The 24,375-nt window shown below is 39.6% G+C and overlaps 1 protein-coding gene and 1 long non-coding RNA gene across 2 annotated transcripts in view; one reads left to right on the top strand and one right to left on the bottom strand.

Annotated features, from left to right (window-relative positions):
* EXOC4 (exocyst complex component 4) overlaps window positions 1-24,375 on the top strand; it is an 850,866-nt gene that overhangs the window by 538,289 nt on the left and 288,202 nt on the right. The window lies entirely within an intron of this gene.
* Window positions 3,386-20,536, bottom strand: LOC115898273. Its single transcript, XR_004057983.1, has 3 exons — window positions 20,383-20,536; window positions 12,702-12,810; window positions 3,386-3,485 (listed from the first exon to the last, which is right to left on the bottom strand). It is a non-coding gene; the product is annotated as an uncharacterized LOC115898273 (long non-coding RNA).

The raw sequence follows: 24,375 nt of genomic DNA, 5'->3' as shown, positions 1-24,375 counted from the left end.
ACACTGAGGTACCATTAAAAGAATAGTGGGCCTGGAGTTTGTAGACCTGAGTTTGGAATCTGGCAGAGCCACTTACTAGTTGTGTTTCCTTGAAGATATCACTTAGTCTCTGGGTTTGTTTCTTTGTTTGCAGAGTGCAAGAATTGGAATGGCAGTGAGTGAAGAGGCCCTTTACAATCCTAAAACTTAGTAATTCTGTCAGTGTCAGAGCTAAGTAATTCTAGATGATTGCAGTCCTCAAAGCCCAGCTGCCCACATACTTAAAGCTCGTGGGAGAGATTGATATGTCTCCAGAGAGTCTGCCTTGCTCTGGGCCTTCTTCACCTCTGTGGGTCTCCCATGTGAGGCTCAGCAGTGACTCATGGTGATCACTGGAGTGGTAGGGGGCTCAGAGCCTCAACTCCCAATTGTGTTCTGGGCTTACAACTCTTAATGCCTTTGGCCAAGTTATCTAACTTATCTTTAGTTTCACCAGCTGCAAAGCACAAATAATGTGTACTTCCAGACCTGCCACATAATCAGTGATAACACAGAAAAAGCTTTTATTATGTCAGAACCAATCTCTTCTAATTTTAATTATTACTTTGTGGCTTCTAATTTTAATAATCATTTCTTTGTAATCCTAGCCTATATGAATCGTTTTGGGAGATGAATAGAACCAAGTGGGGTCAATATCAAAAGGCTGCCAAGTGTCACTGCTGCTTGTGTTGCAGTATTGTCTGCAACTAGTATCTTTGAAGCTTTTAAGACCATATTGGCTTCCTTAGCTCAGAGGAGTTAGGAAATGTTATATTTATCCATATCCATAGGTATACTAAAGTAAATGTAACCTCTGAGGGCATGCAGTCATTCAGGGATCCAGACTAGCTAGATAGTTGGGCCTCTAGGCTCACAAATAAAGTAAGTATCCCTCCTTGGTTTTATAAAGTTCTTGGATTACTTCAAATCACACAAATGTACCCATCCTTGGGGCCTTGAGGGCATTAACATTCATCAAAGTGATGCAAAATTCAATTAGAAATTATCTGATGCTCCCTGCATGTTGATTTTACTAGGCAAGGAGTCTCTTTTGCAATAATCTGCTTGAACAGATGAAACCAAGATCAGGCAGGCTGAAAGCTGTCAAAGGATAAGTTTCACATAAGGGCAGAAAAATGAACCTGACATGGGAGCCTTCTTCACAGTCATTCATAGTAGGAGTGGAGCCTGGAGCAAATCACACTCTAATAGGTCCCCTGAAACACTTCCTTTTGTAGATAAAATCTGGTTAAATGAATGCCAGGAATGACTGTCACCTTAGATTAAATGTTCCTCAGACCTGGGTACATAACTACAATTATACTATGCATGTGGAGAGAGGGGCACCATAGCAAAGGCAAATGGTATTGTGAGGTATGTATAGAAAGACAAAATTAGTCTCCATAGACCATCCCTCTGGCTTCAAGACCACCCACTGGTGGATTCTGTATGGTTACTTGCCCAGGCCATTGGAAAGCAGGGTGTCAGAGTGGGAAGACCCAAATGTCAAGACAGACTAGGGTCTGAATCCCAGCTATGCCATTTATTTGCCTGGTGACTTTGGACAAGTTACTTAACATCACTGTGCCTCATCTTTAAAATGGGGAAAATGGGAATATTTTGAAGATGGGTAATAAAATGTTTATAGGAATTCATATAATGCCAGATACATAGTAGCATTAATACATTATTTTTTAAGGAACCTCTTATAACTTATATCTGCTACTGTGAATATAAGCCTTTGCATCCCTTGAAAACTTTACTTTTTTAGTCCCTTTCCTGTCACAGGGGACTGAAGTATATGAAGTTATCTTCGTAGCATCCTTAAGTCTCATTGTTGCCCGTGTTGCCAAGGCCAGCTCTAGTAGGACATGTCCTGGGATCAGGGGTTGGTTGTTGAAAGAGTAGATCATAATTTCATACCCATATGGACTTTGATGCTTACATATGAAGCACTGCTGTGTGTGACATCATGATATCAAGTCATGGCCTAGCCTTCATCCTATTTGTGGTTCCCTTAGGATGTAACTGCTTTTATGAGCAATGAATTTCATATGATTCCTAGTGGCAGAGAACCAGAATGTTCATATCCCTTGCCATGCAGAATTACTCATCCATCTATATTCTCTTGAACCCTGTTACATTTAGGTAGTGTAATGAAGTGTGTGTTCAGTGAACTGTGTGGAGAGTTAGTGTATGGGATCATTGCTTGTTGGTAGTTTTAAAAACTGCAGATGATTTGGAAAGGAAGAAGGTTTAGACTTTGATAGACTCACAAAGATAGCTCAGTTCCTTCTTACTTTATGTACAGTATACCAGAGATACATGTTCTCAATAACAGGAGGTAGTACAGATTTGGGGCTGTGATGCTTTCAAACTTTGCCAGACTCTTTCATACAGTTTAATTGCATAGGCCCTTAGTTGATGGCATGAAGAGAAAGCTTTATACAGTGGATGAAATGCATGTTTATTTTTGATGTGGTTTGGTTTGCTTTCTTTGGACAACTTATGCATGTAATATATTCCTCATACCCCCATCCTTCCACTCTTAAATAATAGGAATCATTAGTTTAAAAACGTCTGTTTTGGCCGGGCACGGTGGCTCACGCCTGTAATCTCGGCATTTTGGGAGGCTGAGGCAGGCAGATCACAAGGTCAGGAGATTGAGACCATCTTGGCTAACACGGTGAAACCCCATCTCTACTAAAAATACAAAAAATTAGCCAGGTGTGGTGGTGGACACCTGTAGTCCCAGCTACTTAGGAGGCCGAGGCAGGAGAATGGCGTGAACCTGAGAGGCGGAACTTGCAGTGAGCTGAGATCGCGCTACTGCACTCCAGCCTGGGTGACAGAGCAAGACTCCATCTCAGGAAAAAAAAAAAAAAAAAAAAAGTGTGTTTTAACTATCTTTCCATTTTCAATGATAATAATACTAATTATGTTAATAATTCTAATCAATAAAAAATGCCACTTAATTTTTTTAAAGTGCTTTATCATTTGATTAACATGTAGTCTTCTCTTTGCTCATATTTTTTTTCTTTATCATCATCTCTTTCTTACTAGGCAAAGGCCAAGTAGAAATGCTTGTAATAGTCCATAGCAGTTATTGAACTCTTGTGGTTAAGACTTCCAAGAGTTCATTAAGAGGACAGAAAAATGCACCTTTGATATCTTAATCTGATCACTCTAATTGAGAAAATACACCTTAATAATTATTCAGTAGGTTTATTGACCTGATCATTCATTTGCCTTCTAATTTGGACCCTTGGTCTTGGCCCTTCTAAGTTTATCTCCATTTAACTAGGTGATATATGAAGCACCCTGGACATGAGTATTCAAGGAATGAAGCACAGGTCTTTCTTCCTCTCTGGGGTCTGTTCTTCTCGTGTGTGGCATTGCTGGTGAGCTCCATCAGGGAGCTGACAGTCCGGGCTAGTGATAATGATGCCTTCAGATTTCTTCAAAGTCTGTAATTAAATGACATCACTGAGTCTTAAATGCATCTGCTGTGAAAGTCAGAAGGCTAAATTATCCCATTAAAGAGAGAAAAGTGTTACTTGGTATTACAGAATCCCAAGTTTAGTATGCTGAGGAGTTGCTTCGGGAAGGCTGTTGAAAGCCAGTTGAGCATGGAACATAGTGGGAAGATTGGGAGGCTGGAAGGCCATGTGGTTCAGAACAAGCTGTTCAAGAATCACAGCTGCACCCAGGCTAAAGTTTAAAAAAAGAAGCCATTAAAAAATATATTTTGCTTTCCCAAATGCAATTAACTGCTTGACTGCTGGTTTTTACTCCTAACAGCTGTGCTGTTTCGGGACCTCCAGAGAGATCTGCAGCTACATGACCACAGAACAGTGTATTGTAGTTAATTAGAGCATGGTTTGCGTGAGATCAAGACCACGAGTTTAGTTTCCGTAGGGGCTAACTTCACTAAGTTCAATCACCAGTTAATATATTCCCAGCCTTACTTACCCATCTTCCAGATTACTGCCTTATAGCAAAACGGGTCTGGAAAAAGGAACTGCTGTTAATCAGCCCAAGTGCCCCCGCCGTTGGAATAATACCTGAAAATTATGTTCTCTAGGTCTATTTGGCTACATGGGTAATTTCTAGAATTAAAGCACTACTAATTTTTCAGTTGCTAGTTATGATATCCCCTTTTAAATATAAAAAATAACAATATAGGCATTTGATCAAATCTGAGTATTTTCAATACCCATTTTCTTTGACACTTCCATAGAATTGAGAAATTGTTTCAGTTGACTTTTTTTCCTTCCCTTGTGTGTCTGATTTACTGTACTGTATCATAACTTAGGAGTTTTGTCTTTTGATGACTGTATAATTTAGGGATAGAGTGAAAAGACAAGGAGGAAGTGAGGTGACTTGGACAAAAACCACCACATATTCCCTCCTTTTTCACTAAGCACATACTTACTTTCTCTAAATTGACTGGCTTCTTTCATCATCAGCCCCCAAGAATGCCATTATTTCTACTCACCAAACCGAGGCCAGAGGAAGAGATGGAAGACAGAAATGGGCACATGTTTTGGTTTTGTTTGTTTGTTTTGTTTTGTTTTTTGAGATGGAGTCTTGCTCTGTCGCCTAGGCTAGAGTGCAGTGGTGCAATCTTGGCTCAATGCAAGCTCCACCTCCTGGGTTCACGCCACTCTCCTGCCTCAGCCTCCTGAGTAGCTGGGACTGCAGGTGCCAGCCACCACGCCTGGCTAATTTTTTATATTTTTAGTAGAGATGGGGTTTCACCGTACCCAGGATGGTCTCGATCTCCTGACCTCGTGATCCACCCACCTTGGCCTCCCAAAGTGCTGGGATCACAGGCGTCGGCCACTGCACCCGGCCAGAAATGGGCACATGTTTTATTTTCTTGGTTTTACTTTAGAAAAAAAAAAAAAAAAATTAGCCAGGCATGGTGGCGGGCGTCTGTGGTCCCAGCTACATGGGAGGCTGAGGCAGGAGAATGGCGTGAACCCGGGAGGCGGAGCTTGCAGTGAGCTGAGATCCGGCCACTGCACTCCAGCCTGGGCGACACAGCGAGACTCCGTCTCAAAAAAAAAAAAAAAAAGAAACTTTAATTAATATTCTTACTTCACACTTCAATTTCTTTCCAATATACCAAATATATCAATAAAGGGTTCTATTTGGTACATAAAAGAAACGAATACAAAAACATTTTTAAGCAAAAGAGGTACTTTTTTGGAGGACACTAGAATGTCTCATAGAATCTAACCCTTTGGAAGGACAAAAACCAGGGCAGCACTGGGGGCCTCAGCAGGAGTCGTCTGCGAATCTTCCCTCTGGGTCATTGCGTGACCCAGTTATCACTAACTCCTAAGCCCCAGGTCTCTTGCTTCGGCCAGGGGTCTACTGATATTGTGCACATCATCTAGAGCAAAGGCAAGGCCATGAGACAGAAAACATGGTTTCAGAGTCCACCCTGCTGGAGACTGGATCCTTCTCTGAGAAAGGAGACTGGGTGTGCCACCCACGAACTATCCATGTTGGTAGATCCAGGGTTAAGGCAGGGTCCAGAACATAATTCAGAATATCACAAAACAGGTGTCAAAGTGTTTTCCAGATCAGCATCTGTTCCAGACATATGAGGAAAGCTCTCAAAGTATATTCAGTACCTGAGAAGTTTGGAACTCCACATCAAGAGAAGCATTTTTACTCAGGCTTAAGGCCACATTGAAGGTCTGCACTCTGTGTCGCTTTACATTTTACTGCGCTTTATTCAATTGTTTTCCTCGTCTCCCCCATCTAACCAAAGGCCATGTAAGATCCAACAGTGATGATTTCACCATCTTGGCTATTAGAAGACTTATGGTTTAAGTATCTCATATTAAATGTTTCCTCCTAATCATCCAGGCAAACAAAGAAGTCAGAATATATTAGTCCCCTAATGTATGTTCAGCATCTGCTGTGCTCCCAGTATTGTGCTAGAATTGTAGAAAACATAAGGAAGTTGAACCAGTTGCTGAATTCAAATTGCTTATACTTTAGTTATCAATATAAGATATAAACAGGGAAGTAGTTACAACTGTTCTTCAAGGTTTTAAGTAAATTCCAAACGATCAGTCTGTAGATGCAAAGTGCCTTAGGCATAAAAGATTCATGAATAACAAAAATAATGATAAGCAATATTTACTGAGCATTTTCTGTAAGGTGCTTTTTTTTTTTTTTTTTTTTTTTGAGTCAGTGTCTTGCTGTCTTGCCAAGGATGGAGTGCAGTGGCAGCATCATAGCTCACTGCAGCCTCCAACTCCTTGGCTGAAGTGATTCTCCCACCTCAGCCTCCCAAGTAGCTAGCACCACAAGCATGCACCACCACAAGAGGCTAATTTTTTTTTTTTTTTTTTTTTTTTGGTGAGATGAGGTCTCCCTGTATTGCCCAGGCTGTGTCAAGTACTTATACAAAGCACTTTTTATGGGTTAAATCATTTAATCCCTTAACATATAGGTGGTACTGCTTTATAGTTAAAGAGACAGGCTTACTGTCTTAGTCACTTTGACCTGCTATAATAAAATACTGTAGACTGGGTGGCTCAAACAACAGACAGTTCTGGAAGCTAGAAGTCCAAGATCAGAATGTCAGTGTGGTCCAGTTCTGGCAGAGGCTCTTGCTGGCTTACAGTTGGCCTCCCCCTTGCTGTGTCTTCACAAAGGGTGCAGGGAGAGAGCAAGAGCAAGCTCCCTGCTGTTTCTTCTCATAAGGGCACTCATCCTGTTATGAGGGCTCCATCCTCATGATCTTATGTAAACCTAATTGACTCCCAGATACCCCACCTCCGTATACTCTCACATTGGGGATTTGTGAGGATAGGGAGACCCAGTTCAATCCATAGCACTCCTGGAGGTTAAGTAACTTATTCAAGGTCACACAGGTAGCCATCTAGATACTTCTTCTCTGTGCATGCATATATATATATAAAATATGGAATTCATATATATATGGAATTTTCTACAGGAAAGGGAGCCTGAATAAGGTTCATATAGCTTCTAAATACTGCACTTGCTGGTTTCTTGGTTGGTTCTTCTGCTTTACATGCTGTTACTTTTCCTTTGCTGGCCCCTCCTCATCTTCTCTACCTCTTAATTGGAGTATCTCAGGGCTCAGTTTTAGACCTCTTCTCTCCTCTTTTCCATCAGATCCACTGCCTAGTCTTACAGCTTTAAATAACAACTATACAAGAATAGCATCTAAACTTTTATTGCAGTGCCAGTCTCTACTCTCAACTCTCAGTTCATATATCCACTGCCCACTTCATGTCTCCACTTAGATGTCTAATCAGCATCTTAAACTCCACTTGTCCAAAACAAAACTCACCAATTTTTTTTTTCTAGAACTGCTCGTCCTACTATCTTGGTCATCTCAGTAAATGCTTCACCCTCCTATTTGCTCAGCCAAAAGTTCTTTATGTCATGCTCAACACTTCTCTCTTTTTTTTTTTTTTTTTTTTTTTGAGACAGAGTCTCAGTCTGTCACCCAGGCTAGAGAGTGCAGTGGTGTGATCTTGGCCCATTGCAACCTCCACTTCCCGAGTTCAAGCAATTCTCCCTCAGCTTGCCTAGTAGCTGGGATTACAGGTGCCCACCACTATGCCTGGCTAATTTTTTTTTTTTTGACAGGTACGTCCAGCTAGAGGTGCAGTGGTGTCTTGCCATTGCACCTCATTCGATTCTTTCCTTTGCCTAGTAGCTGGGATTACAGGTGCCCACCACTATGCCTGGCTAATTTTTTTTTTTTTTTTTTTTTTTTTTTTTTTTTTTTTTTTTGAGACGGAGTCTTGCTCTGTCGCCGGGGCTGGAGTGCAGTGGCCGGTTCTCAGCTCACTGCAAGCTCCGCCTCCCGGGTTTATGCCATTCTCCTGCCTCAGCCTCCGAGTAGCTGGGACTACAGGCGCCCGCCACCTCGCCCAGCTAGTTTTTTGTATTTTTTAGTAGAGACGGGGTTTCACCATGTTAGCCAGGATGGTCTCGATCTCCTGACCTCGTGATCCGCCCGTCTCGGCCTCCCAAAGTGCTGGGATTACAGGCTTGAGCCACCGCGCCCGGCCTTAATTTTTATGTTTTTAGTAGAGACGTGGTTTCACCAAGTTGGCCAGGTTGGTCTCGAACTCCTGACCTCAGGTGATCCACCTGCCTCAGCCTCCCAAAGTGCTGGGATTATGGGCGTGAGCCACCACACCCGGAAACACTTCTCTTTTTTTTTTTTTTGAGACGGAGTCTCGCTCTGTCGCCCAGGCTGGAGTGCAGTGGCCGGATCTCAGCTCACTGCAAGCTCCGCCTCCCGGGTTCACGCCATTCTCCTGCCTCAGCCTCCCGAGTAGCTGGGACTACAGGCGCCCGCCACCTCGCCCGGCTAGTTTTTTGTATTTTTTAGTAGAGACGGGGTTTCACAGTGTTAGCCAGGATGGTCTCGATCTCCTGACCTCATGATCCGCCCGTCTCGGCCTCCCAAAGTGCTGGGATTACAGGCTTGAGCCACCGCGCCCGGCCAACACTTCTCTTTTTTTAATATCCCACATGCAATAGGCCCTCAACAAACCTTGTGTGCTCTACCTTCAGGCTGTACGGAGAATCTGACCTTTTCTAGATAGCAAGATGATCTGCTCTTTCACCATATAATTCGTGAAATATATGTTTTCTCATAAAACAAACTTGACACCCTACACTATCTCTACTGCTACCCCACTGAATGAGGCCACCATCATGTCTCATCTCCATTATTTTGCAATGTCTCCTATCGGACACTTTTTACTACTTTTCTTGTCGTATAGTCTGGTTTTCACATGGCAACCAGAGTGATCCTATTAAAACACAGGGTACATTATGGCACTTTGTTAGGGTAAAGTTCCAATTCTTCACCATGCCCTATAAAGCAAGAAGGAAGGAGGAAAGGAAAACTAGGGGCCAGAGCATTTTCTGGATCAGCATCTATTCCAGAAATGTGATGAAAGCCTTAGTTTATTCTTTATCTAAAAAGTTCTAGAGCACAGGTCTCCAGAAAATACTTGAGGAAAAGATTACAGCCATACAGAAGCTCTCCATTTAGTACGACTTTGCATTTTGCTGATGTTTCTTGAATTCTGTGCCACTACTCCCTCCCCTTCCCCAGGACCAAAGGGCATATATTTTGCTTTCGATTACTTGTGCAGTTGTTGATTTCCAGCAAGCTTCTGACTATAGTTTCCCACTAATGATACAGCATTACCATTTGATGGTAGAATAAAAGCAGTATGATGTATTAGAAAGAAGATTGGCTGAGGATTTGAAAGCTGTGGATTCTAGGCCCGTTGCTGATCTTAGGTGTATTTTTGGTCTACTTTAATGACTGTATATCTATCTCAGTGACTGTATTTGGTTTTAAGATTGTGTTACTGTTATAATAATTGCAGGTTTACTAATCAGCCTGTCTATCCATTTCAAAGGGAAATTGTTATTTTGGTGTCATTTTCAGGGTATGATGGGGAAAGACTTTCTCTGTTCAATTTCAATTTCTAAGAATACACTGTTAAAAGTACTGATAAACTTGATATACAAGGTGTGCATTTTAACCATCACAGCCATATTATACTGAGTTACTTTCTAACTCTCCATCTTAGATGTAGTCAACATTTTGATCATATGTTTTAAAGTATCCAAGGACTTGCCCCTCTTTCTGGATAGGGAGATCTTCAACCTGTTGACCACATAATTAGATGAAATATATATTCTCTTGTAACCTGACGTCAGTCGTGTTAGGCAGCTCCTTGGGGAGTCAGAAGCTGCTTCCAGCCTCGTAAATAATGAGCACATAACTAACAGAACCTGATCTTCCCAGCAGAAATGTCAGCCTACTTCACAGTATGCAGTATGGTCCAAGTATCAGTGGTTGCTGAGTGAACTGCATTTCCCCCAGCTGGAGAAGCAAGCTTTTTTAGGAGCGATAGAGCATGCAATAGGATGTAGACAGGAAAGGAGTCTGATGAATTGATTTTCACTGGAAAAGTCTCAGAGATTCTTCACCTGAGATTGCTTAATAGTCTTAAAGCTTTAAGCTGCTGCTGAGTCTCTGTCCAGCCCACTGAGGCACTTCCATGTTGTGAAGCACTGAGTAGGCTGAAACAAATCATGGAAAATCATGCCTCCATTTCCTGGAGCTGTGGGGGCGATGACCATAACACCTCAAGTTGCATCAAAGTGATGGAACTTAGGCAACTGGATGGAAATATGTGGAAGTAATTTGCTGCTATCACAAGTTCACATGTTAACCTTATTTACCCAATTTGTATTTTGTGGGTGACCACATGCATTTCATTTGAAATAATTAGGCCAATTCTTCGTATAATTCATCTCCTGTTACTAGAGCTAGGTTGTCCTTCTATTTAAGATTTACAACTAGCCAGTAACTTAAGGCAACGTATGACTGAAATATTCTTCAGTTCCATGAAACAAGCCTTTCCAGATTGAGATTTGCAGGTAGAATTTCATGAGGCATGTGGCTGGGGGCTCTCTGGAACCTGCTTGTCAAATAAACAGAGAACATTCATTCTCAGACATGTGGTCACCATAGCTTTCACAAGCATTAAACTCACTTAGAAAATAATTAGTAATCAAAAAAGGCATTTAAACTCAACTCTCTGAAGCATGGAAGGAGATGTATATTACATCGATTGAATTATCATTACAAAGATCTACTTTAGTTGTAGGCGTAATTAGGTTTTAGAAAAAGAAGACATTTATGTAGATTGGGTGATGTGGAAGGTTTTAATCACTGGAATACCATTTTTATTACAGCTGGATATTAGGGACTGATATTGAACAACGGATCCCCTCTTTTCCACTGAGAATGGTGGAATCTTCACATTTTAGAACCAAGAGGAAGCTGGCAACTGATCTCATTCAGCAGCTGCCTGTTCAGGCTACCCAATCCCTAGAAGTCTGAGAAGTTGGTGATAGGGTTTACAAGTTATTTTTAGTATATTTATGAATATGAATGCATGCATGATATGACCACAAAACTACAAATTGATTTATTTGTATTTGGGTTGGAGTTATATCAACTCAAAGTGTAGCGTGTATTGTATGCTCCATAGAAATAGGGGCTGGGTCTACCTAGTTGAGTTCTGTGTCCGTAGCTCTCATGAATAGGACTTCACACCTGGTAGGAATTTTAATATTTGTTGGTTGGATGGTTGAACAAATGAGTGGAAGAAGAACTAATCAGAAATTCTTTTGGCAGTTATAGAAACTTGGATTAATTTTCTTAAAGAAGGAATCAATTACTGTTTAATAAGCACAGTTTGGTTAGTAAAAATATTTCAAAACAAAATCTCCTTGAGAGCAAATTAGTAATATAAGTTCTTGGTGTGAAAATGACTTTGCACAGTTGTAAACTAGAGCCCAGAAAACTTAAGTGTCTTAAGTTGAGCAGGGGGATGATGGCAAAATCAGGATTAGAATCCAGAGCTATTGGCCCACCGTCTTCCCACCACAAACTATATTATTGAAAACAGATCAGGTTCCTTTAGGTGTTTAACCTTTATGAATAAAAATGCTGCCTAAGATTTGGAAATCAAACATTTACAGCTCTAAATAAAACTTGCCTCTACAGTTACTTCTCACTTTTATTCTTACGTCTAAAAGGTGTGGAAACATCACTGAACATTGTTTTTCACATGCAGTTGAGACTCTGTTCAAGGGAGTTTTGTGGTTTAGGAAAGTTTGGGGGGTTACCGGTACCTTTGAGAATCTGATGACAGCTGTGTACCATGGACAAACACGTGTATGCCCAGACGTAGGCAGTTTTACTCACGGCATCGGGCAGTTCACAGACTCCATGGTGAGGATCCTGATTTGGGGGCTCTGCCACCATTCTGTTTGGCCCTCTTTTGGTTTGGATGTTCCTTTCAGAATTGATGAGCTTTCACATTTGCTTCTACTCCGATTAAACAGCTCACATTGTTTCATCATTTAAAATGCCTTAAAATGGCCAGGTATGATGGCTCAGACCTGTAATCTCAACACTTTGGGAGGCCAAAGTGAGAGGATCACTTGAGCTCGGGAGTTCAAGACCAGCCTGAGCAATGTAGTGAGACCTCGTCTCTACCAAAAATTGAAAAATTAGTCGAGTGGTGTGGCACGCACCTGTAGACCCAGCTACTCGGAAGGCTGAAGTGGGAGGATTGCTTGAGCCTGGAAGGTTGAGGTTGCAATGAGCTGAGATCAATCACACCACTGTACTCCAGTCTGGGTAACAGAGTGAGACCCTGTCTCCAAAAAAAAAAAAAAAAAAACCCTAAAAGGTACTTTTTACATTGTCCGTAGAAGGTGATTACTTTACAACTAAGGCATTTTCATTTTTGAAAAATATGGAATATAAAAAACCTGTTGTAGAAGAAAATTGTTCACAATGAACAAAAATCTAAATCACTATGTTATGTTGAAGCCTTAAGTGGAGCTATTGTAAAGTATGCATTTTTATCCCAAAATGGAAATGGTACTGTAAAAATGGAGACAATTTTAATGTTCTGAAAAAGTGTATAAAAATAGCATACATTTAGAGTTCTTCAAGAAAAGGTACTAAATAATAGAATAGTCAATGGTAGGTGTCTGTGTGGATTTGGAGGCTCATTAGTGTAGAGAGAACCAAATGGTGAGTCATCCTCTCAGGCTGCTCTCCTTACCTTCAGAACATCAGCAAGACCCTGATGAGGACAGGAAGATGCACGTGGACAATCACCTGGGCTTTTTTTTTTTTGCCGTTCTCCCCGTAACCCCGCCCATTTTCTTTACCTGTGAAAATAAGCCAATTACTAGGAAAGCAAACCCAATGTATCCAATTAGCAAATGAAGATATTTAGTAAAAATGAAGCCCCAAAATCTTGAAAGGGCAGAGTGAACAGGGAGCACTTTCAACTCCTTTTATCTTCATTAATACTTTTAATTCTAGTGATTTGAAGAGATATTAATAGACGCAATAGTACTCTGTTAATCTTGACTATATTAATACAAGATTAGGGAAGTTTGGGAGGGCTACAGCTATGTTTAAGAATCTGATGACAGCCATGGACTGTGGACTAACACTTGTGTGCCCAGACCCAGGCAGTTTACTCATAGCGTCGGGCAATTCACAGACCCCATGGTAAGGATCCTGATTTGGAGGATCTACCACCATTCTGTTTGGCTCTTGTGGTTTGGACGTTCCTTTCAGACTTGATGAGTTTTCACATTTGTTTCAACTCAGATTAAACAGCTCGCACTGTTTCATCATTTAAAATGCCGTAAAACAAGGCCGGGTGCAGTGGCTCGTGCCTGTAACCCTAACGCTTTACGAGGCCAAGGTGGATCACCTGAGGTCAGGAATTGGAGACCAGCCTGGCCAACATGGTGAAACTGCGTCTCTACTAAAAATACAAAAGTTAGCTGGGCGTGGTGACACATGCCTGTAATCCCAGCTACCCAAGAGGCTGAGGCGGGAGAATCTCTGGTACCAGGAGGTGGAGGCTGCAGTGAGCTGAGATCACCTCTGCACTCCAACCTGGGGACAGAGCAACACTCCATCTCAAGAAAAGGTAAAAATAAAAATAAATAAATAAATAGCTCTAAAACAGCAGGATAAAGTTAATTCTGACTGTATTTATCAGGTACTTCACATAACTGTTGAACTGTGGGTTTCAAATATACAACTCCAAGAGGACTTTCAGCTTCACGTTACCCTTCTAAGAACAATAAAAATGCCCCCTTAGATTTGGTAGGTCTTTCCCTCCATATGTAGTCCTGATACAGTGAGAAACTGACTGAAGAGGTAGATTCAAGGACCTTGAACTTCTCCTCATATATCTAGTTCATTTTTTTTTTTTGCTACTATCTAGTAACAAAAACTAAAAAAAGTTTAGGTTTAGTTTTTTAAAAACTAAAAAAAAAAAAAAAAAAAAACCTGACCTGTCTAGTTCATTTTTTGGTTTGGGCTTTTCTGATACACTTTCCAGTTACTATAATCAGCTTTGAATCCTCTGTGATGCTTCTCGTGATCTTTATCCCTAGTTGGAAAAATAACTCTTTGAAGATACCTTTTCAGGCACATTCGGGAGACATCAGCAATTTGGGTGATATTTTCATCTTTACTGTCTAGATGAGTCATAGACTGTGTCTCTCTCCTGGTTTAAGTGGTGAATTCCTTCAGAAAGCCACTGACGGACTAACCCCTCGGCGACTGTCCTAGTAACATGGAAGCTACCTGGCCTCCTTAGTGAGCCCAGGAGAAGAACCTTATTCTTCTACTTTGGAGTTCTTACTTTATTTTCAGCGTTTGTGAAATCTCAAAATTAAGTTACCTGTTTTTCTGATTTCGAGCTTTAGTTACTAGGCTATTCCATGTCTTAGCACCTAAGAGGCACTACCCTCAGTTTGATATATTCAGGTTTCAATTCCTTCAGCCCAGATGTTCCTTCTATCATTATATTAGTTCCCTTGGAAGCTATCCAGGCTGCTGCTAATAGCTTGAGTGTGTCACAACCCACTGGCACTTACCATTGTCTCTTCAGTAGCAGAACTGTTGCCCCATTGAGTGAGCATCTCCCAATCAAATCACAATGGATAGTTTTCAAAGCAACTACCCATTATGCATGTTTTCTTAACTGGTACATTGAAGACACTATTTATTCAAAAAACCTTTTTTTAAAAACTCAAGTATTGCACAAGCAAGCTCATATATAACCATTGTTGAATAGAACTATTACCCTCAATAAATAAGAAATGATGACACCTAGAAAAGAGAGAACAATAGGTAATGGGTCTGCTTTTCCCTCTAACCACAACCACGAAAGTATAATCCTCATTAAAGGGCTATAAAGTTGTCTGCTTTCTCGGTTCAGCACACTGATGTCTCCTTGCTTTTAGTGCTGTTTTAGTATGTTGACCCTCTGTTCCCTGCAGCTGGGAGTTTATTAGTCTTTGTGGCCTTTGGGAATGAATATTCATAATGAGATAGTAGTGATGTTTCAGATCCTTTTTAAGGCCCCAAGAGAATTACTCTCAGCAACTCGGAAAACTGAGAAAAAGGCAAATCATGCCAGCATCCCATATTGAATCATGGAATGCGAGGCTGTATTGCAAAGGACCTGGTGAGGAAACTGAAGCCTGGGGCTACCCAGTTATGAATAGCACAGCCAGGCCAGAATCCAGGTCTTTCAACTCGCGGTCCAGATTCTTTCTGTGACATCGTATTATCTCCATAAGAATTCGCCTTTTCCATTCCTGAGCTTCTAACCTATGAAAAAGACAAAACGCCAGATATCTAAAATTAGAATTTGACCATGATGGTAGAACTTACGTGACAAAGTTATTCAAGGAGGGTAGAGGAATAGAAAAGCATCTCTATCAACTGTGTAGTTTCTTAGAAGTAAACTCCAGTTATATTTGGGAGTATTAATTTCACCAACTATATCACATATTTTTCTTTTTAAAAATTATCATTATTCATGTTTTAAAAACATCCTTAAGCTTATTCAGAGAGTCTATGAAACACCTGTTAAATCATATTTACCCTTCTTAGAACAATATAAATTGATCACTATGGTAGATACAGTCGAGAAGAAGGAAGACATGTGATGATGCTTCCTTTTACTTCTTTTTTCCTAATTGTATTATGAACATCCTATGAAGTTAAGGTAACTTCAATAAAATTCTTATGATTAGGTCTTAATTTACAATAGACATTTAAGCCTTAAAAGTTTTCAGTTAAATTCTACATAACTTTCTCCATAGGCAACTTCTTTTAGTCAGTGTGGTACTTCTTTAAATTCTTAGTAAGCTCAGATCTGATGAAATAGCTGTTTTTCTTTCCCAACGTGACATCATTTGGATCCCAGACTGAGGCTGCCTTTTTCCTTGGGTGGATACCAATCAGATGTACGGATTGTGGGGGAAAGACTCTGGTGGAAATAGGGCGAGAGGACCACTCCTCCTGATCAAGGCTGCTCAGAAAGGTTCCTCAGTTCAGATGAACTGGATAGCTTTGCCTATTACAGGCATGGCATTGATGTAATAGTGGGTTAACAAGATTATTTTGGCCGGGTGCAACGGTAGCTCACCCCTGTAATCCCAGCACTTTGGGAGGCCGAGGTGGGCGGATCACAAGGTCAGGAGATCGAGACCATCCTGGCCAACATGGTGAAACCCTGTCTCTACAGAAAATATAAAAATTAGCTGGGCATGGCGGCACGCACCTGTAGTTCCAGCTACTCTGGAGGCTGAAGCAGGAGAATCGCTTGAACCTGGGAGGCAGAGGTTGCAGTGAGCTGAGATCATGCCACTGCATTCCATCCTGGTGATAGAGCGAGACTCCATTTCAAAATAAAAAAGATTATTCGTAGTAATCTATATCTTTGGGTTTATTTGGAAGGTACCTGACTTCATCGAAGGCTCCTTCCCCAGTTACGTGCCTGGGAAACTAATTATTCAGTCGGAGGGTAATGAAAGACCCTGCCATCTGTCTGCCAACTTAATGGAGTGTCAGCATATCCCAAATAGGAAGTAATTGGATTGACAGACACAAAGTCAGTTATTAGACTGTTATTATCTGATTGGAAAAAAGCAGCCAGAGAAGCATACAACTGTAGCAAAAACTAATCTGATGATGTCTGTTGTTCTGGGAATGCAGAATCCACCACACAGAATGCATGGGCTTTGAAACCCCTGACCGGCTTAGGAACGTTTGGAGTTCCTTCTCTCAGAATTCATCTCTGTATTCTTATTACAAATCATTATAATGCAATCGAATAAAACACAGTTTGCATAAAGATGGGGCCCATTTATAAAACTGTCACCACAGCCACTCTATTAATAGAGCCATTTTAAAGATTTATTGTGAGCATATGTTACTTTTTACAGGGGGCCAGATTGAGAGCCGCAGGATTTGAACATGGAAGAATGTGCTACTGGTGATAATTCAAAAAAAATTAAAATTAAAGCTATTCTGCCCAAGTAATATCATTAGACTGGTACTCTTCTCTTTTCAGGTATGATTATCAAAGATCAATCTTAATGAGGCATTAAGGACAGGTGACAAGGTCTAGAGCAGTGCTACCTAACTACTTTTTTAAGTTCACAGATTGTAGTTTTACTTCCTGGGACCGCTAGAGGTCAGGGAACTCAATGGATGGGCTAAATATAAGGGTTTGGAAGCGGAACTGGGTTATGAGCTTTATTCTCCTTTGAAAAACTGTGGCTGCATGTGTCTGGTGGGGAAGAAGTAGTAAAGACATCATCTCTATTCATTCACTATTGATTCAGTGAGAGTCACAGCCCTGCTCTATAGGATTCCTAGAATCTCTAGTCCTTGAAGTTTATGCAAAGAGCTAGACAGTTTCACAAGCTTACATTTATTCAGCAAGTGTCTAAGTAGCACTTGCAGTGTGCTAGGCACTTTCCTAGGTTCTAGGTATACAGCTGTGAATCCATCTAAGACCCTGCCCTCATGGGGCCTACTTTCTAGTAAGGCAAATGAAAAGTAAACAAAGTCAGTGCATGTGGTATCAGATTATAAGTGCTGTAAAGGAAAAAAAAGGCAGTGAAGGGAGATGGAGAATGATCTTAAGAAGGTGATGTATGTCCTGGCACCCTACTGAAGTCAGCAAGTGAGTTGTGTAATTGTCTGGAGGAAGAGCAGCCCAGGCAGAGGGACCAGGACTTTCAGAGGCCCAAGCAAATTATAAGTATTTTTGTCAGTCCTACCACCAAGAAACCAGCTGCTTCCAGATTTTTTTGCCTGATAATATTAGAGTTAGTCCTCAACATTTCTTATTTGTAAGTTAGGGCATACAGAAAATATGCATGAGAAGGTACTGTAATCTATAAGTAATACATAAACATAGGATATTGTTAGTAAGCTCCAAATAAGCTTTAGAGATCTCCATCATTATAATCTGAGTCATTAAAAGCTTTGAGGGAATTCCCACTTAAAGAGACCAACTCTGTGGTGATATCACTTTTATCACACAAACCTTTTAGCAGTAATTTTCTTGGCATATTTACAAATAAATAAACAAAGGAATTACTTGTTAGTAATATTACCTGCCATATAATGAGTGCTACCATATTTCAGACACTGTTTATAGACACTAGGTGAATTTAAGGTACGACTGCAATACATACATCACTGCCAACCGTATAATAACCCTGCAAGGCAGATATTATTTCCTCATTTTACAGATTAGGAGCCTGAGAGGTCAGAAAAGTGCCACAGTTAAATATCTGGGAGAGCTGAAATTCCAACCCAGGCCTGTCTGACCTCAAACCCTGTGGTCTGTCCTGTATATTATGTTGCTCAAAAGATCATACCATTGAGTTCTTAATATGAGTGGCACACTGTGTTAGGAACCATGAGAAAGACAAAAAAATAAATAAAAGCACAATCCCTGTACTCAGAGACATGAAAATATAGTTGGGGAGAGGTAATTTTAAGAGAAATAACAGAGGGCAGAGAAAGAAGAGTTAGAAACACATCATTGCATTCCTTGGACTGTGAAAGCTAGGGAACAGAAAGAGATTAATGTAGACTACAGACAATAAGCCTTAAGCTGCAATTTTGAGACAGGTAAAATTCAGGTGATCTCTGTCATAGAGTTCCAATCACATATGGATGTTAGAATCTATTCCTGTACCTAGGATGAAAATCATATGTCATCATGATTACCTGTGAAAATTGCTTAGCAAGAGATGAACTACTGTCTCTCAATATGGTCAATATAACCCAGCTACGTTTTCCTCCAATTTTATACCCGTTTGGTTAAACTCCAAAATAAGTATTCCCCCTGTGAATAATTATGTCACATAAAAAATGCACATTTTAAGTACTAGATCACACAGTCACACTCAGGGTGACTAGAGTCTAACACCATGAAAGACATCCAGGAGCTGAGTCTGATTGAGAGACCTGGATTGGTGCCTCCCTGTCCTGCATACTGTGGGACACATTCTCATCGAGTGGAATGGCAGGCCAAATACCTTGTTGTATTTGCATTGCCCCAGTCCCTGTCAGCCCATGCACCACTGATTTCATGTATATTAAATATGGGTATTCTAAAACCTCACTGAAGTGGAGTATATTCTCAACAAGTAGAAAAACATAAGCAAAAGAACCAGGACAGAAATAATTTTGGATTCTCCTGAAATCATCAAATGGCCTTTACGCAGAGATATGGGAAAGTAACGCAGCCTGATCCTAAGAGGGCCATGAAAACCAGAGAGAAAATGAGAGATTCATGAGATGGAAGTAAAAACCATTAAAAGTTTTAGAGAAATGAAATATACTGTGAAAACTTGATGCAAATTAGTCTAGTGGTGAAATGTAGGGTGGGTAGTGAAATAGGAATGGAAAAGACCAGACCAGAGACACTTATAATCTAGAAGAAGGTATGGACTAGAATTAGATCATTTCTAGAGATGGTACTTGTTTGGAGATTACTTTTCACCTTACTTAATCTCATTAATGTGATTTAAAGGAAATAATGCACACTCGAAGGAGCAGGTTAAATACCAAGAACTTAGTGAGTCAGGTAGCTGTAGCTTTTTAGAATGCACTTTTTTCATCCATCCTTTCATCCATCCATCCATCCATTCATCTACCCATCCATCCACCCATCATATTTTCTTTCCTCCCTCTCTACATTTATACTTACGATCAAACATATCACTTCCCCAGATGAGAGTCTCAGCTTAGCACTCTAAAATGCTGGTGGCATTAAATTAGGTAATGAATGTGAAAATGACTAAAAAATTCTGAAAACAAATTTGAAATGTTACTATCCAGTTGTCATCCTTTTGAAGTCTCTTAAAGTCACATTTAAAGTAGGTAGATTTATATATTACTTGTACTTTTGGAAATAAATATACCCTTCAATCATTCTAATAGTTTTTAACTATTCTGATTCCTTTTGAAAAGTAAAAGTTTTCCTGTTTTGTTTTAATAACATTCCTTTTATTGTCCTCATAAAGCAGTATTAAGTAATCATCACATTATTAAGTAGTATTTCTGCACTGAATTTTCAGTCCTCTGATGATAGATTTTCTTTCTTTTGTTTCAAAAATTGAAGCAATCTTAGGAACAATAGTCAAAAATAATTCATTTAGGGAAACATTTCACAAAGATCCCCTGGTCATTGCTTTCAAAGTTTAGATGACCCAAGTAATGGACAGTGTTGACGTCTAGTCATAACTTCAGTGTGGATAGGCAGGCATCTTCTGTTCTCTAATAACGATATTACAAAGTGTCAAGCATACATAAATTTTCAAATCTGAGCATGAGATACAATTTTTTTTAAAGATAATCTCATGCTTCTATTCCATTCCAATGTTTTAACTTACATAAATTATCTTGAGGAATACAGTGGCTCAAGCTTGCGGTTGAAGTTGATCAAGTCCTTCTTTTGATGAGTGAATAAGTGAATAAAGGGATACCCATGTCTGCTCAGAACCATCTTTGATTCGACCTTATGAATAGCACAGATATGTCCTCTATAATGACCTAAAGAAATAACAAAAAAATTGTTAGTATCTCATTCTGTCACCTCCACTGAAATGCCTATAGCAAGATAATGAATTATATATTATCAGGAAACAATCCATGTAGTGTAAGGGTAGGCAAAACATCTACCACTCTCAACTTTTAATTCATTTTCTCTCACTAATGGTCTCTTTTCATTCAGCATGCTCTTGAGGATTTTCCTGAAACCATGACAGAAGGAATGAACTCTACCTTCAATTATTTATGGTTTAAATGAATGCAAATAAGACTTTCTGGCTTGCTGTGCTGATACTCATTAATAAATATTTCACTGGGTATTAGGAAGATTCAGATTGACTAAATGAGGCTCTTCTTCAATATAAACAAAAGCCCTTGTGTTTTTCGCTACTGTGCAGGCCTGATTCTCGTGTCTGGCCTTCATTAAGGCGGATGAATGTTAGATATGTTAGATGGGTGCATCAACACAGGGATGGATCCTGTGGGAACCTGAGTCGGTGGGGGGTTCTGCAGTGAAATAATCCTCTAGTTAAACCAAATTTAATCTCATTAGCGGGGTAATTGTGCTGTTAGGGGAAATGGCCGACCAGGTTACAGAGAAACCCACATAGTCTAATTATTCTTTGACTTCTGTCATTGGAGAACTCAGAGGCAAAAGATGCAGATTTTGTGCTCAGCCTACTGTTGTGGTTAAGTCTTAGAAAAATCTCAGATCTTTCACAGTTGCCAGAACCTGTGTATAGCATTGATCATGTCCTACCCATTTTGGGATCCTTTCCTATATAAATTAACACACCAATAGTACAAGTTCCTGTCATGTTGCTCCTTTTTATATACACATTTTGCCCACCCACTTTTCCAACAAGGTTGTACACATTAGACTTTGCTAGTGTTTTAAAACTGTTCAGGATATAGTAGTGCATCAGAAAGTTCTAAAACTACCAAAATATCTAAAACTTAGTTACGAAAAATGAGCCTTTCCGTATTTCTGCTCCTTGGGAAATTTTCTAGAATCTTTGAACCTGTGGGCCATGTATTTTACATTCCTCTGGATTTCCAGGCATTATGGACTTTGCCATTTTTAGGATGTGGTATAGAAGAAAGAATGGTGGACTAATTGGGAACCAGATCTGGCTTCAAGATACAGTCTGAAAGCTTGATAGCAGTGTGACCTTCAGTAAATTACTTATCTTGTCTGAACTGTAGTTTCCTCATATGTAAAATGGAAATAATTATCACTGTCAAAACAGCCCCCAAAGCAGAATGAGGTTCAAGTATGTGAAAGTCTTTTGTAAGCGCTAACATGCACTATAGATATGAGCAATAATCATGTATCCACTTGATTTACATGACTTGGCATTCCTAGCTTCTAGGGCACAGCTTGCATATGGTCAGTAAATGTTAGTTGAATTAATACTTAGATATTTGGTAGGCTTACTGTCATGTTTCAGGTTGTTGCTGGGATCTTACGTGAATAACTATTGCTGAGAATTTGTCAAAACCAAACAGCAAAACGGATGCTGCTCCATATTTTTTAAAAAGAGCAAATAGGCCAGGCGCGGTGGCTCACATCTGTAATTACAGCACTTTGGGAGGCCGAGACAGACAGATCACCTGAGGTCAGGAGTTTGAGACCAGCCTGCCCAACATGATGAAAGCCCATTTCTACTAAAAACACAAAAAATTAGCCAGATGTGGTGGCCAGCACTTGTAATCCCAGCTACTCGGGAGGCTGAGGCAGGAGAATTGCTTGGACCCGGGAGGCGGAGGTTGCAGCGAGCCAAGATCAGGCCACTGCACTCCAGCCTGGGTGACAAAAGCAAAACTCCATCTCAATTAAAAAAAAAAAAAAGAGAGAGAGAGAGAGAAAATACAGTGAATACCTCCTGTCCAAGAAGGGCTTATTATATTGCTTCCAAAACAAGATATGCATGTCGAAATGACAACAAAAAAACACTTCTAAAGACATGAATAAGTGTGAATGCATTGAAGTAATGAACTGAATACATAAATGGTAAATGCAGAGCTAACTTTTGTGCTTGTGGCTATCATGCCTGTTGCCATAATTTTTTATTGTTAGCCTTATAACAATGGACAATTTTATGAATACTATCATATTTAAAATCAGCTGTGTTAGAACTCGCTGCCAATATGATGGCTAGAAATTTTTTCACAAGTTTTATCTGAGCCAAAGTAGTTTTCTGAAATAATTTTTTCCATTAAGATGTATTTTGTGTTTGTGTTATGATAAAGCATATATTTCTTGTATTTTTCCATTACTTTGAAAACAGGAAACAGTTCTCAGATGAAACCAGGGCTTATACTGGAGTTTTGTTGTTTTATTTTTTTAAATGTACAAACTATTTCTACAGGCTTTTTCTGTCTCTTGCATATTCTGCTGAGTATAACACACTGGGCAGAGTCACCTGATTGCAGACATTGACTCTTGCTTGGACAGCTCTTTTATCTTCTGTGAGTTTTAGGAATTTGTCATCAACATAATCCAAAAGAATATCAGTTCTGCAGGAACTGATAATATTGTAATCAAAATACTTCTACAGAGTCTAGTTTTTCTTAGAAAATGATGCATATTCCATCATTTTAATGCCTATATACAATTGATAGATATTCACTTGCAAGTAATCAGTTAGACAGGAAGATACCTTTTCTTTATTATCCTGTATAGAGATGTAATAATCTATACTTTTCTACATCTCAGGTTTGTAAGCAGAGTTTTTAACTCTGATTTAGCCTTACAGGGGATATGAAAACATAAATAAAATAGAAAGGTGGAAATACTAAAGTATTTAATTCCTATGTAATAAGTGGACCTATTTATGAAATTAACTATAAAGAAGAATTTAACACTGATGCCTCTTGAAGGAACAAGGAACTGTAAGAATGGAATGCTGGCTGAGATGGCTTAAAATATTTAGCTTGGTTTACTGTTAGTTCACTTTTGATGTAAATTTGATGTTACTCCAACCCATTTTGTTATGTAGAAATCCTGATAGTGTGATGTTTCAATAGATGGCCCAAAGTGAGACTCTAAAAGGCAATAATCTCTTCTAAGTAGGAAAGGGCTCTGGAGGAGGTAAATATGAGAAAAACTTTGAACCACCGTAGAAAAATAACTTTGTGAATACTGTTGCAAGATAATTGTAGATATTTTTCAGGCAAAGTGTAGATGTGGGAACAGAGAAAGAAACCAACAGTGATATGAGAAGATGATCCTGGCTTACCTGAATTAATGATCAAGTGTGTGAATACAGGAAAACAAAAATAGAAAAGTTTAAGGGACAAGACTTATTGCCTGTCTGTGACTCATATCATTAGTGACTACTTTTTTTTTAGGGCACGGTGCATTCAGAACACTTTGCCAGTTAATCAAGTGATAGTAAACATAAGAGTGCGATAATAAATAATAAATAAATAAATAAATAAATAATAAACTAAGTTCAGCAATAAGGGTCGTTGCCAAATAGGCTCATCAGAGACCATTCAGACTAAGTTTTCCAAAGCATTCATTTATTAAATGTAATGCAATCCATCCTGTTGAAAAAGAGTGGAAGAACCATGGAGCCAGTTTGTTTCTTCCAGACAGTATATACTATAATTTTATCCTAGTAGGTACACAAGTCAGTCACATTTTCGACATACGAAATACTTCCAGACTTTGACTTCTGTTATTGATACCTGAGTAATGTTCAGCTTAGGCCAGCTTCACTAAATTTCACGTTTGAGAAAAGGACTAGGTTTTAATTTGCTGATAGTTTGCCTTAAAAATGCCTCATATTGATATGTTTAACATAGTACATGCATCATTTAACTTCACA

This window comes from Rhinopithecus roxellana, chromosome 6 (assembly GCF_007565055.1).
Source record: "Rhinopithecus roxellana isolate Shanxi Qingling chromosome 6, ASM756505v1, whole genome shotgun sequence".
Classification (NCBI taxonomy): domain Eukaryota; kingdom Metazoa; phylum Chordata; class Mammalia; order Primates; family Cercopithecidae; genus Rhinopithecus; species Rhinopithecus roxellana.
The sequence above is the reverse complement of the archived record's forward strand: the minus strand, read 5'-3'. Positions and strand labels throughout refer to the sequence as shown.